This window comes from Penaeus japonicus, unplaced genomic scaffold (genome assembly GCF_977035675.1).
Source record: "Penaeus japonicus unplaced genomic scaffold, GWHDUDI00000001_assembly GWHDUDI00000040, whole genome shotgun sequence".
Classification (NCBI taxonomy): domain Eukaryota; kingdom Metazoa; phylum Arthropoda; class Malacostraca; order Decapoda; family Penaeidae; genus Penaeus; species Penaeus japonicus.
Window position 1 is genome coordinate 21094447 of NW_028234442.1, and position 12500 is coordinate 21106946.

Consider the following 12500-nt stretch of genomic DNA (forward strand, 5'->3'; position numbering starts at 1 on the left):
CTGGTTGGTGTGGCGGAGCCTGTAGAGCGGAAGTAATTAGCTGACAGGATGGACTCGGTAATTTGGTGATCAGGTTGGAAGAGGAATGATTTTAATAATTTTCGTGTAAATGGATAAAAGGGATGGAGAGATAGATAGATAGATAGAGAAAGAGAGAGAGAGAGAGAGGTAGGTAGGTAGGTAGATGGGTTGATAGGGAGAGTGTGGGAGGTGAGGAGGAAGGAAGGAAGGAAGGAAATTTGAGAGAGAGAGAGAGAGAGAGAGAGAGAGAGAGAGACAGAGACAGAGACAGAGATAGGATAGAGGATAGAGATTTGGAACCATCTTTTTTTCCTGCCTGACATTGACATAATTAACCAGCGCAGGCGATTCATTAAAAACCAAAAAACGAAAAAGATAACCCAAATACTAATAAAAAGCACCTCAGCGCACCGCAACACAATCTGTGTCAGCGTGTAAGGCATATCTGAAATATTCATACCTGGGCAATGGTCGCCGCTAATATGATACATGCCAACGTGACACATACCACGCCGTATCGCATTGTAGCGCCATGCCCATCCCTCCCCTCCCCTCTCCTCCCCTCCCCTCCCCTCTGCCACCTCCTACCCTACTCTACCCCCTTAACCACACCTCTCCCTCCCCTCCCCTTACCCCCCTATCCCTCCCCTTACCCTCCCCTCCCCCCCGTCTCCCTGCCCTCCCCAGTCTTACCGCGTCAACGTAAACACGGGGACGCAAAATCCAAAATTAGAAAATCGGGATTGCATGATGATCGATGCAGACTACGAGGAAAATGATCTTGAAAATAGATAGATAGATAGAAGAGAATAGATTGGAAAACAAAGTAGTTGGAGGCATCATCCCCATTATCATTATCATTACTATTATCATCTCATCGTTATTATTACCATTAACAGTACAATTATTACCATTATTATTGTCATCATAGTCATCATCGTCATCATCATCACCATCATCATTTATCACAATCACCATCGTCATCATCATCGTCATCATCATCATCATCATCATCATCACCATCATCATCATCATCATCATCATCATCATCATCATCATCACCATCGTCATCATCATCATCATCATCATCATCATCATCATCATCATCATCATCATCACCACCACCACCACCATTACCATCACCATCATCATCACACTCATCATCATCACCATTTATTACAGTCACCATCGTCATCATCGTCATCATCGCCATCGTCATCATTTAGTAAGTAACAGAAGAGGCTCAAGAGGGAAAGAGATTGACAGCGAGAGACGGCGGCGGCGGTGCGAGGCTGCTCCTAATACTCTCGCCCGCTCTCGGTTGGGGGTGGGGGGAAGGGAGGTGAGGGGAAGGGGGGAGTGGGGAGGGGGTTAGGGGTAGGGGTAGGAGGGGGGCGAGGGATGCTCTCGGATGGGGGTGGGGGAAGGGAGGGAGTGGGGAGGGGGATGAGGGTAGGGGTAGGGGTCGGGGTAGGGATAGGAGGGGGGGCGGGCGAGGGATGCTCTCGCGACACCGCCGAACAGACGGCCAAATTAAACGACTCATAATCCTGGCAATTTTCTTTATCGCTGTCACTCTCTTTTCCGGGGGTGGGGGGTGGGGGGGATAGGAGAGGGGAGAGGGGAGAGGGGGAGGGGGATGGGGTGGGGAGGATTGGAGAGGGGAGAGATGGGATAGGAGAAGGGGGAGAGGGGTGGAAGGCATGTAGACAGAGAGGGAGGAGGGGGAAGGGGGGGCACTGCGTTCTGGGGAGGAGGGGATTGGCACTCCCGGGGATGGGTAGGACTCCCCCCTCACTCACTCCCCCCATCCCCCATCCCCCGAGCCACAGAGTCTCTCACGTTGTATCATTCTCCTATCTAGATGGTGATGGCATTTTGTTCTGCGTCGACGTGGAAAATTGAATTGAAAATGGTGCTGTTTTATTAGTCATGTTTCGGGATGGCGGTGCGGTGCGCTGGCTGGCTGGCCCCATGGAAGTTTTCATGGCAGCGTTTTCTCGCGGGATGCTAGGCCGGATTAGCGGGATTTAGGGGTTGTTTTGTTGTTGTTGTTGTTGTGGTGGTGGTGGTTTTGGTGGGCGTGGTGGTGGTGGTGGTTTGGTCGTGGTGGTGTGTAATAATGGATGTATATATGCATATATTACATAAGTTGATATATTATATATTATATATTATAGACAGACATATGGAAGACATATCCACATCAACCCACACATATATCTTTTGTGCTTACACAAGTGATTTACATAATTTAATTTTATGCATTATTAAAGATAAAAGTTATATATTTTCTCCCGTTACACTGTTTTTTTAATCATTCCGAATACGACAATAACAGAAACATGTAAAAATAACTTGGGGCTTACATTCTTACCGCATATGGCCTCCTGTGCAGACCCACGGATCTGTACATGAAAAAAAAAAACAAAAACAAAACGTACATGTACACCATCGCAGCAACATGTACGCATGAGTGTAAGTACGGAAGAATACACATTCGTACACGGGTCTCTGTGTCTGTGTATGTGTGTGTGTGTGTGTGTATGTGTGTGTGTATGTGTGTATGTGTGCGTGTGCGTGTGCGTATGTGTGTGTGTGTGTGTGTGTGTGTGTGTGTGTGTGTGTGTGTGTGTGTGTGTGTGTGTGTGTGTGTGTATCTCTCTCTATATTTCACAATTTGCAACAGCACAGCAGGCTGCCCTTTTCCTTCATGCATCGTGGATTTCAATCGCTCGGGCTGGACGTCGGTTTGTCGGGGTAGTGGATGGCCATGTCGACATTATTTTGCAAATGAAAGGAAGACCGTTTTATCTGTAGATATATATATATATATTTTTTTTTTTTCTTTCTTTCATCTCTGTCTATCTCTTTTCCCTCTCTGGAACTCGTGGCTTTTTGGATTCTCTTTTAGGAATGCGTTTGGGTTATCGGGAGTGAGATTGTGTGTATTTTTTATTCTTGTTTTCTTCTCTTTTATTTTTTTTCTAACAAAGATGAATGAATGTTTTTAGGAATGGTTTCTTTGTGTATTAGTTTGTTATTATTGTTAATAGGATTTATTGTGTTATCATTATAATTATTATTATTATTATTGCCTGTTGTTGTTCTGTATATTCATTTGATTATTTGATTTCTGTTTTATTCATCTTTTATTTATTCATTCATCTATTTATTTTATCAATTATTTCAATTGTTTATTCATTCATTATTATTGTGTGCGTTTTCGGAAATGAAGTATGTGTTGGCCATGACTGTGTATTCACGCACGCACCAATTTACGAATGTGCGTAAAAGCGTGTTGGCAAAAGGTAATTGGTCGGGACCGGATAATTTGTTTAGGTAAACAAGGCACGGAATTCATGATTGATGTTGGCCCCCGCGCGCCCTCGCCCCCGTCTCGTCGCGTAGCCCGGTCCGACGAGGAGGGAGGCGGGCGACTCAGACGAACAGCAAATGATTATTGCGTTAGGATTTCGCTGAGAAAAGGAAGGATGGGGAATGGGGTGGGGGTTGGGGGGGAGGAGGGAGAGGATCGTGAGTGTTTTCCCCTTTTAAAGTCTTGATTCCATCTCGTAAGTCGACTCGTAGAATCATCCCCATTAAAGTAATTCGTCAGTTTATAAGAAAAAAAATCTTACTATTAACCCAAGTTTCCTTCTGTCTCTTATTCTCCTCATTCTCTTTATCGGGTAGTGGTGATGGGGGTCCTGGGAGTGGGTGGGGGATCGAAGGGGGCATCGAAGAGGGGGGTTTGGGAGGAGGGGGAATGTGGGGTGGGTGGGTGGGTGGGTGGGAGTGAAGGATAAAGGGGGAATGGAGAGGGAGATTGAAGAGGAGTTTGGGAATAGGGGATTGAGGAGCGGGGAGGGTAGGAATGGGATCTGAGGGGAATGAGGCCGGGGTTTAGGAATGGGGTCTGAGGGGATGTGAAGAATGAGGGGGAGGGGGGATGAAGGTTCCCATTCTACAAGGTGACCTTCTGAGTTTTCCCGAGGCAGTGACGGAGCGCGGTCCATTAGCCGAGACTCTTACCAACCATTAACTAAGGCTTGTAGGCGTCGGGGTTGTCATTAATCTAGGATTGGACATTAACCCGGGACGAAGGATAGGGGGGGAGGAGGGGGAATAGGAATAAAAAAACAGAGGGGAGTTGGAAAGGGAGGGTAGGGACGAGTTGGGAATTAGAAGAGGGGGGGTGAAGGGGAGACAAAACAATAATTGATTGAGAGATACAAAGAGAAGATTAAAGGTAAGGCGAACGGAAGCAGAACCAGCGATAGAAGAAAGTAGAAAGATAAATATATTGTGATGATGGACGAAAATAAATGGATTATAAAAGAGTAAATAAAAAAAGTAAAAATAATCAATCACGAATACAGGATAACGGTCGGGAAAGTTGGAAGGGGAAAAAAAACAGTAGATAATATATATTTTTTTCCCTGAGGACAAAGGCATCATCTTGTATATTTAATAAGGTTATTAAACCATATATGTTTACTGAGGAATTTGCACATTGTTGTGTAAATGCTAAAACAATTTCACCCTTTTCGTACAATCATTAAGGCATTTTTATATCTACTAAAGCATGGGTTGATGTATTGCCCAACATGCAAAATCAACAATAAACAGCGTGAAAACCCAGACTCTGTTGCCCAGCGCGATGCCTTTATCCAGATGTTATCGTACACGTGAGGCCATTTATGCGTTGCTGTTTTTGAGTGTTAATTAGGCAAGATTCATATTAATTGCCCCGGATTAATTGGCACTCTTGTTTTCGATGGCGATTTCGCTGCATCGAGCTAATCGGCATCCGTGTAGGTAGCAGGGTTGTTTATGCTGTATGCCCGAGTCTTCGCAAATAAAAACAAGTAGAGTGGAGTTGTTGATGTTTCTTTTATTGTCTCTCTCCCTCTCTCTCTCTCTCTCTCTCTCTTTTAGTAACTGATGATTTTTGAAATTCCTTTGGGTCTGTTGTTTATCGCTTTGTAAATAGAATGGTTGGCTTGTTTGGATGCTGAATGTGGAGTTGGGAAACCGTAGAGTTTGTGTGGTGCGCGCTCGCTCTCTTTCTCTCTCTCTCTCTCTCTCTCTCTCTCTCTCTCTCTCTCTCTCTCTCTCTCTCTCTCTCTCTCTCTCTCTCTCTCTCTCTCTCTCTCTCTCTCTCTATCAATCTATATATCTATCTCCTCTCATTCTCTTTTTTTCCACCCCCGTCTCTCTCCCATTCTTCCTTCTTTCATACTCTTTCCTTCCCTCCCTCCCTCACCCCCCTCCTCTCTCTCTCTCTCTCTCTCTCTCTCTCTCTCTCTCTCTCTCTCTCTCTCTCTCTCTCTCTCTCTCTCTCTCTCTCTCTCTTCTCTTTCTCTTCTCTCTCTCTCTCTCTCTCTCTCTCTCTCTCTCTCTCTCTCTCTCTCTCTCTCTCTCTCTCTCTCTCTCTCTCTCTCTCTCTCTCTCTCTCCCGTTCTACCTTCGCCCTCCCCTCTTGCCATACCGGGTAGTCACGACCGAGACCATCTTTCCCCTTCATCTCCCCCCCCCCCGCCCCCCCACGTATGAGGTACCTTCGCCTCCTTCCCTGCTCCTCCTCCATCTTGCTGTCGTCGGCTGTTAGGTCGGCCGTCTGCTCTCGTTCCTTCATTCTCCACCCTCCCTTCTTCCCTTCCTTCCTTCTTTCTCTCTCTCCTTCTCTCTCTCCCTTTATCCCTCCCTTCCTCCCTCTCTCCCTCCCTCCTTCCTTCCCTTCCTCCCTCCCTTCCTCCTTCCTTCCTCCTTCCTTCCTTCCTTCTATCCCTCCCTCTCTCCCTCCCTCTCTCTGTCCCTCCCTTCCTCCTTCCTTCCTTCCTTCCTTCCCTTCCTCCTTCTCTCTCTCCCTCCCTCCCTCCCTATCTTCCTTCTTCTCGTTCCCACTTCTGTGACATCCCTTCCTCCCCTTCTCTATTTTCGTTCTTCTTTTTGTTCCCTACCTTTCGCTTCATATTCGTCCTTCCTTCCTTCTTTCCCTCTCTATTTCTGCCTCATTTCCTCCCTCTTCCTAATTCACCCTTTCCACCCTTACTCCTTCCCTCCTCGTTCTATCCTTCCTTCTTCCTTTCCCTCTCCCCCTCTCTCCATCCTCTCCCTCTCTCTCTCTCCCCTCTCCCTCCTCTCTCCCCCTCTCTTCCTCCTCTCCCCCTCTCTCCCCCTCTCTCCCTCTCTCTCCCTCCTCTCCCTTTCTCCCTCTCTCTCCCTTCTCTTTCCCACCTCTCCCTCCTTCCTCTCCCCCCTACCCCTCCTACCCCTCCTACCCCTCCTACCCATTCCTCTCTCTCTCTCTCTCCATTTATCTGTCCGTCGCCTTCAATATATACCGTTTCAATTGGATGTTATGTTGTTTATGGCCGGGATCGTCGTTTTCTTACCGGCGTCCCGTCCCGTCCCGTCCGAGGAGTGCTGGAGGGGTGTATGGGGGGACGGGGAGGGGGAGGGGGAGTCTTACAATATACGGAAGAGAAAGAGGGGGGATAGAGAGGTCGGGGAGAGTGAGCGGGAGTCTTGCAATATACGGGAGGGAAAGAGGGGGATAGAGAGGTCGGGTGGGGTAGGAAGGGAGGATAGGAGGGAAGAAATGAATGAAGGGAGGGAACAGAGAGGAAGAAGGAGAGAAAAGAGGGAAAAGAGGGGGAGGCGGGGATGAGAAAGAGAGATAGAGGGAACGGGAGGGAGTGGGAGTGTGAGAGGGAGATAGAGAGAGGCATGAAATGAGAAGGTAGGAGATGGTGAGGAAGAAAGATAGAGAAAGGAGTAAAGAGGGAAAGTAAGGAATAATGAGAGAGAGAGAGAGAGAGGTAGGTAGGGAGGGAAGGAAGGAAGGAGGGAGGGAGCGAAAGCAAGAGATTGAGTGTTAATGAGACTGGGTTCCCTTTTAAAATAAACAGACGCAGAGACAAAGAGGAAGAGGCGGAAGAAAATAGTGAATTATAGTGACTGTCTCAGAAGGGAAAATGCCGCAGGGTGCGAGGAGCAGGCAGAGAGAGAGAGAGAGAGACAGAGGGAAAGTGTTAAAACAAGATGGAGGAAGGGAGAAAGGGAGAGAGACAGAGAGAAGGAAAGATAAAGGGAGTAAAGGAGGGGCGCGAAGGGGGAGGGGGGAGGGAGAGAAAGAGAGAGTGAGATGGAAAGATAGAGGTGGTAAAGGAGGGGGTGAATGGGGGGAGAGTGAGAGAGAGAGAGAGAGAGAGAGAGAGAGAGAGAGAGAGAGAGAGAGAGAGAGGGGGAAAGAGAGAGAGAGAGAAAGAAAGAAAGAAAGGGTGAAGGAGGGTAAGGAGGGTGTGTGTGGAAAGGAGGAGTGAGGGAAAGAAAGAGAGAGAGAGGAAGAGGGAGAAGAGCGGAGACAGAGAAGGAGAAGAGGGATGAGAAGAAAGATGAACCGCTCGGGTGAAAGCTGCAAGGGAATGGATTGAACTCATGAATATTCACAATGGCTGTGCAAATCACAACCATTTTTTTTCGGGCCATGAACGTATCAGCGTAAAAATAAGCTTATAAAGCTAGATGGCCGTGTTCATTAAGATAATCCCGGGCGGGGATCGCCGAACTCTGACCTTTACCGCGATCAGGAATAAGAACCATATTCGCCCGAAGCATAAAAATCTAGGGTGTCTCAAAACTTGAAAACAAATTTGCGGCCAATTTACCCGCGCGAGGAGGAAGGAGGGAGGGGAGGGGAGGGGAGGGGTCAAATTGGAGGGGGTGTGGGGGGTCATGGCTCGGAGGAAATGAGGGGAAAATGTCTTAACAGTCAGTAACACACGCGGAGGAGGGGAAATAGCTGGAGGGATGTAACACTCACTACTCACTCTTGTCCCTTTTTTCTGCGTCTCTTCCTACTTTTATTCCTTTCCTTTTTTATGTTCAGTTTATTTATCTGTCTTCTTCGTCTTTTTAATTTGTTTTTTTCTTTTTTTTGTCTTTAGTTTTTTTTTCTCTTCGTATTATTTTGTTTTTTTTTCTCTCTTCACCGCCATCATTGTTTTTTTCTCTTCGTCGTTCTCTTGTTCTTTTTTTTTCTCTTGTTTGTCCTCCTCTTCTGCTACGTCTTCTACTTCCTTTTCATTGTCTTTTGCTTCTTTTCTCTTGTTCTGTGGCATTTAGGTGTTTTGACTCGACAGGGCGTAAGAATTTAATTTGTTTGCAAAAGAAGCTAACTGGATTTTCCCTCTCTCTCTCTCTCTTTCTCTCTCTCTCTCTCTCTCTCTATCTATCTATCTATCTATCTCTCTCTCTCTCTTTCTCTCTCCTTCTTTCTTCCTCCGTCCCTCCCTCTCCCTCCCTCTCTCCCTCCCTCCCTCCCTCCCTCCCTCTCTCTCTTCCTTCCTTCCTTCTTTCTCTCTCTCCTTCCCTTTCTCCCTCCATCCCTCCCTTCCTTTCTCTCCATCCATATCAATACTTCTCTCGATTTCCTCCCATCCTTCCTATTCTCTCTGCCCTCCGCCGCGCCCGCTGTCAGAGGCTAGGTTTGCAATAACAGAGCCTTGTCGTGTCGTGAGCGAAGGAGTGACAGGCAGTGTTTTATATTTCGTATGCCACCCCCCCCCCTTCCCCCCCCATCCCAACTACCCTTTAATTCCCTACCCCCTGATCCCTGAGTTGTGATCACTTATCTCCTTATCTCCTCATCTCTCATTGATTCATTGATTCATTCAATTCCCTATCCCCTGATCCCTGATCCCTGATCCCTGAGTTGTGATCATTTATCTCCTCATCTATTCATCTCTCATTGACTCATCTCTCATTGACTCATTTCTCATACTCTCATTTCCTCGGGAGGGAGGGAGAAAGAAGGAGAGAGAGGGAAGTTAAGAGTCTGTTGATATTAAAACAATTATAATTATGTATCTAACGTAGATTTTTTTTCTTTTTTTTCGTAAAAGTTAAACGAGAACACGAAATACGGTGTTTGATTTCAATTAAGCTTCTATATTTGTCATTTGGAGAGGATTAATAAAATTGTATTTGGGAGACAAAAAGACAAGAGAGAAAAGGGGAGTGGGGCGGGGGTGCTGCGTGATGTACTTGTTTTTCTTTTTAAATCTAAGTAAGGGAGAGAGAGAGAGGGAGAGAGAGCGAGCGAGCGGGAGAGAGGGAGAGAGGGAGAGATAAGTAGATGAGCAAGCAAGAAAAATAAGGTTTAAAAAACTAATAAGTACATGGATAGGCAGAAAAAATAGAAAAAAATAAATTAAGTAGATAGAGGAGCAGAAAGAGAGAGAGGTAGGGAGGGAGGGAGGGGAATAGAGAGAGAAACAGACCTAAGTCCTAACGAGCAGTAGAGAGATAGATTGGATAGGCTTTCTCTCTCTCGTCTCTGCGGATGAAAAGAACTTGATTTGGTCGTCGAATTGAAGGAATTACCAGCAAAGGAGGGAGCTGATGTTGTTTACCGGCTTTTGGGATCGGGGCCGGGGGTAGGGGAGGGGGGAGGGGGAAGGGGGGAGGGCGTGTGGGTAGGTTAATGTGTAGTTTAAAGGGGTTAGTACACGCATATTTGTAAACGCATATGGATACACGTACATGGATATACGTACACGGATGTACGTATACGGACACACGCACACGGATATACGCACACGGGTATACGCACACGGATGCACATACATGGACACACGCACACGGATGCACATACACGGACACACACACACGAATACACGAACACACGAATACACGGATGCACACACATGGAAGGACACACGCAAACACAACTGCACGCACACACAAAATGAAATGTATAGCTTTATCAATGGAATGACATTACTGAACGAAATTAACGAATGAGAGTGAATCGATTTGATGACGACGTAACTGACGTGGTAATGAACGTATGAATCAGCGATTGACGTGGTGATGAACGTATGAATCAACAATTGGCGTGGTAATGAACGTATGAATCAGCGTGGGGTGATGAATGCAGAACCGAGAAACCAAAGATGCTTTTGAGGATTGAAAAAAGTAGTTTATTGGCTCCTACAAGACGAGGTAATTATTTTTATTGTTTTTATTTTTTATTCATATTTTATGATAATTATGAATGGTCGATGGGCGTGGAGTTACAAAGGTAATGATTCTAGGCGAGTGATCATAAAATTGTTTTTGAAGGTTCTACCCGTGTTTTTTTTTCATCGTGTGTCCTTTTTTATTGATTATTATTCACCTGTTATATTTTTATTTCATTATTGGTGTTTTTGTGGACTATTTTGCACTTCATTTGAAAGCAAGGCTATTGGTTTGACTTTTCATTCTTTTTCTTTTTCTCGCCGAAGACTTTGCTGTTGTTTTCTTGTCTCTGTTTTTTGTTTGTGTAAGTTAATGCTATTTACTTTAGCATTATCTTCTCCCAACGTTTGTGATGTCAGGATAAAAAGGTTGCTTTTCTTAAGTTATTTGTAATTTTCTTTCTCTTTCTCTCTCTCTCTCTCTCTCTCTCTCTCTCTCTCTCTCTCTCTCTCTCTCTCTCTCTCTCTCTCTCTCTCTCTCTCTCTCTCTCTCTCTCTCTCTCTCTCTCTCTCTCTCTCTTTCTCTTTGCCTTGATTTATCTCACTTTCTCTCTTTAAGTGTGTGTGTGTGTGTGTGTGTGTGTGTGTGTGTGTGTGTGCATGTGTTTGTACATGTATGCATTTATCAATTAGTTTAATCATTATATTTGAGCAACTTTCTCATATTTCCAACTGTATTTGTGTGTGAGTATACGGGGAAGTCAGCAACACATACATGATAAATAGCAGGTAATAGGCCCGCCATATAACACACTCGACTTTTTCCCTCCCGATCGCTATTAGCTAGTGTGCGGGGAGTAGGGGGGTGGGGTGGGGCAGTATGGGAGGAAGTGGGGGGAAGGGAGGTGGTCGAAGGGTGAGGGTGAGGGGGGGGTAGGGGTCGAGTGATACATTATAGAATTGATGAGGGTATCGATGGAAGGGGATAAAATGATTAATATCCACGTAAGGGAGGTGGTGGGTATAAGTGGGGGAGGGGGAGGGGGAGGGGGAGGGGAAAGTGGAGGGGGGTTTTATTGAGGGGGGGGAAGGGTAGGTGGGTGGATGAGTGGGATGTGGGAGGGGAGGGCGGCGGGAGGTTGAAGCTGATGAAGAGAAGGGCGCAGTGTGTTTAGGGGAAAGGGGGCGGTTGTGAAGAGGGGAGGTGGGAGAGGTTATTAAGAAGAGAGGGGTGAGGGGAGTGAGGAAGATCGGTAAAGGGTTTAAAAAAATAACATGAGGAATGGATAGAGAGGAGAGAGGAAGAAGAGAAAGAGGGAGAGGGGCGAGGGCGAGGGTGAAGAGAACGAGGGAGATAGGTGTAAAGAGAGCGAAAGAAGGGGCAAAAGAGAGACAGATGAAGAGGAAATGGGAAGAGGAAAAGAGAAGTTCGTTCGAAAGAGGAGATGAAGACAAGAAAGATAATGGTAAATAAGAAGGCGAATAATGAACAACAGCCAGTAAGGTGGAATGAAAAGCAATGCATAGATGAAGGCATGAGTAAAAGAAGGAAGAAGAGAGGTTGATGAATGCAGTAAAAAGGATAACACAAGGTGCAGGAAAAAAAACAGTAAGTGGTAGGGGAGGTGAGAGGGGGGAGGGGGAAGGGTGAGGGGGGAGAGACGGGATAAGGGCAAATGATCACAAGGAAGGGAGCGTAGGATGGCGAAGGAGATGAGTAAGAGCGAAAGGCAGGGGGAGAGCGGGGCAAGGAGAAGGGAGTGAGCGTAGAAGAGAGTAGCGAGAGTAAGGAAAAGCAGGAGTAGAGGGAAGAAGAAGGAGATAAGGGGCGAGAGGGAGGAGCATGGAGGGAGACATGAGGAAGGGGAGGACTTAGGGAAGGAGAGGGGGAAGGGAGGGAGGGAGGGGGGTTCGGGAGGGCGTCTGGGGAAGTTGGCAGTGCCCCCATCGTGGGTAGAGGCGAGAGTGAGCCACTCAGTGTTGCCTGGGCACCTCTCCGTTACAGTGCCACCACGCCACTGCGGCGGCCGTACCCTGCCGCTTGTGCCCAAGTGCGCGGGCCCTCCAGCGTGTGCGATAGTGTGGGTGCCTGAGTGCCTGCCTACTCCGTGCCTGCTTCTTGAGGCAGTTATCGCTCCGTGTGGCAAGCCGGTCACGCCGCTATCGGGAGCGCCGTTCGAGGTGAAGATAGAGATAGAGATAGAGAGAGAAAAGATAGAAAGAAAACAAAAAAAAAAAAGAAAGAGAAAGAGAGAAAGAGAGAGAGAGAAGACATGACCCGAGAATGACCACACACAAAAAAGCCTTGCCCGGGCGATCGACCTTCGGCGATGTGCAAACACTCTCCTCTCGTCCCCCGTTGTTGTCTCTCGGGGCTGAGGATCGTGCGATTGTGTTGTGTTTTGCTCGGGCTGAAGCTCGGCTATTAAGACGGTTATCGGCGTGACTTGCCAAGGTCTCCCTCGCTCGCGCGTGTAGGTGCTTCCGCTGTGCGATAACAGGGAGAAG

General features: G+C 46.9%; 1 protein-coding gene across 7 annotated transcripts in view; it reads left to right on the forward strand.

Annotated features, from left to right (window-relative positions):
• Positions 1-12500, forward strand: part of LOC122258856 (Ankyrin-repeat, SH3-domain, and Proline-rich-region containing Protein) — a 565439-nt gene that overhangs the window by 343320 nt on the left and 209619 nt on the right. The window contains exon 1 of one of the 7 annotated variants that reach the window (XM_086533828.1): positions 11927-12073. The exons of 5 other annotated variants lie outside the window; for them this stretch is intronic. The gene's annotated coding sequence lies outside the window, so the exon portion shown is untranslated. Of the gene's footprint in view, positions 1-11926; positions 12174-12500 lie in introns of those variants that run through there. One more of the 7 variants, XM_086533829.1, reaches the window with a different exon arrangement.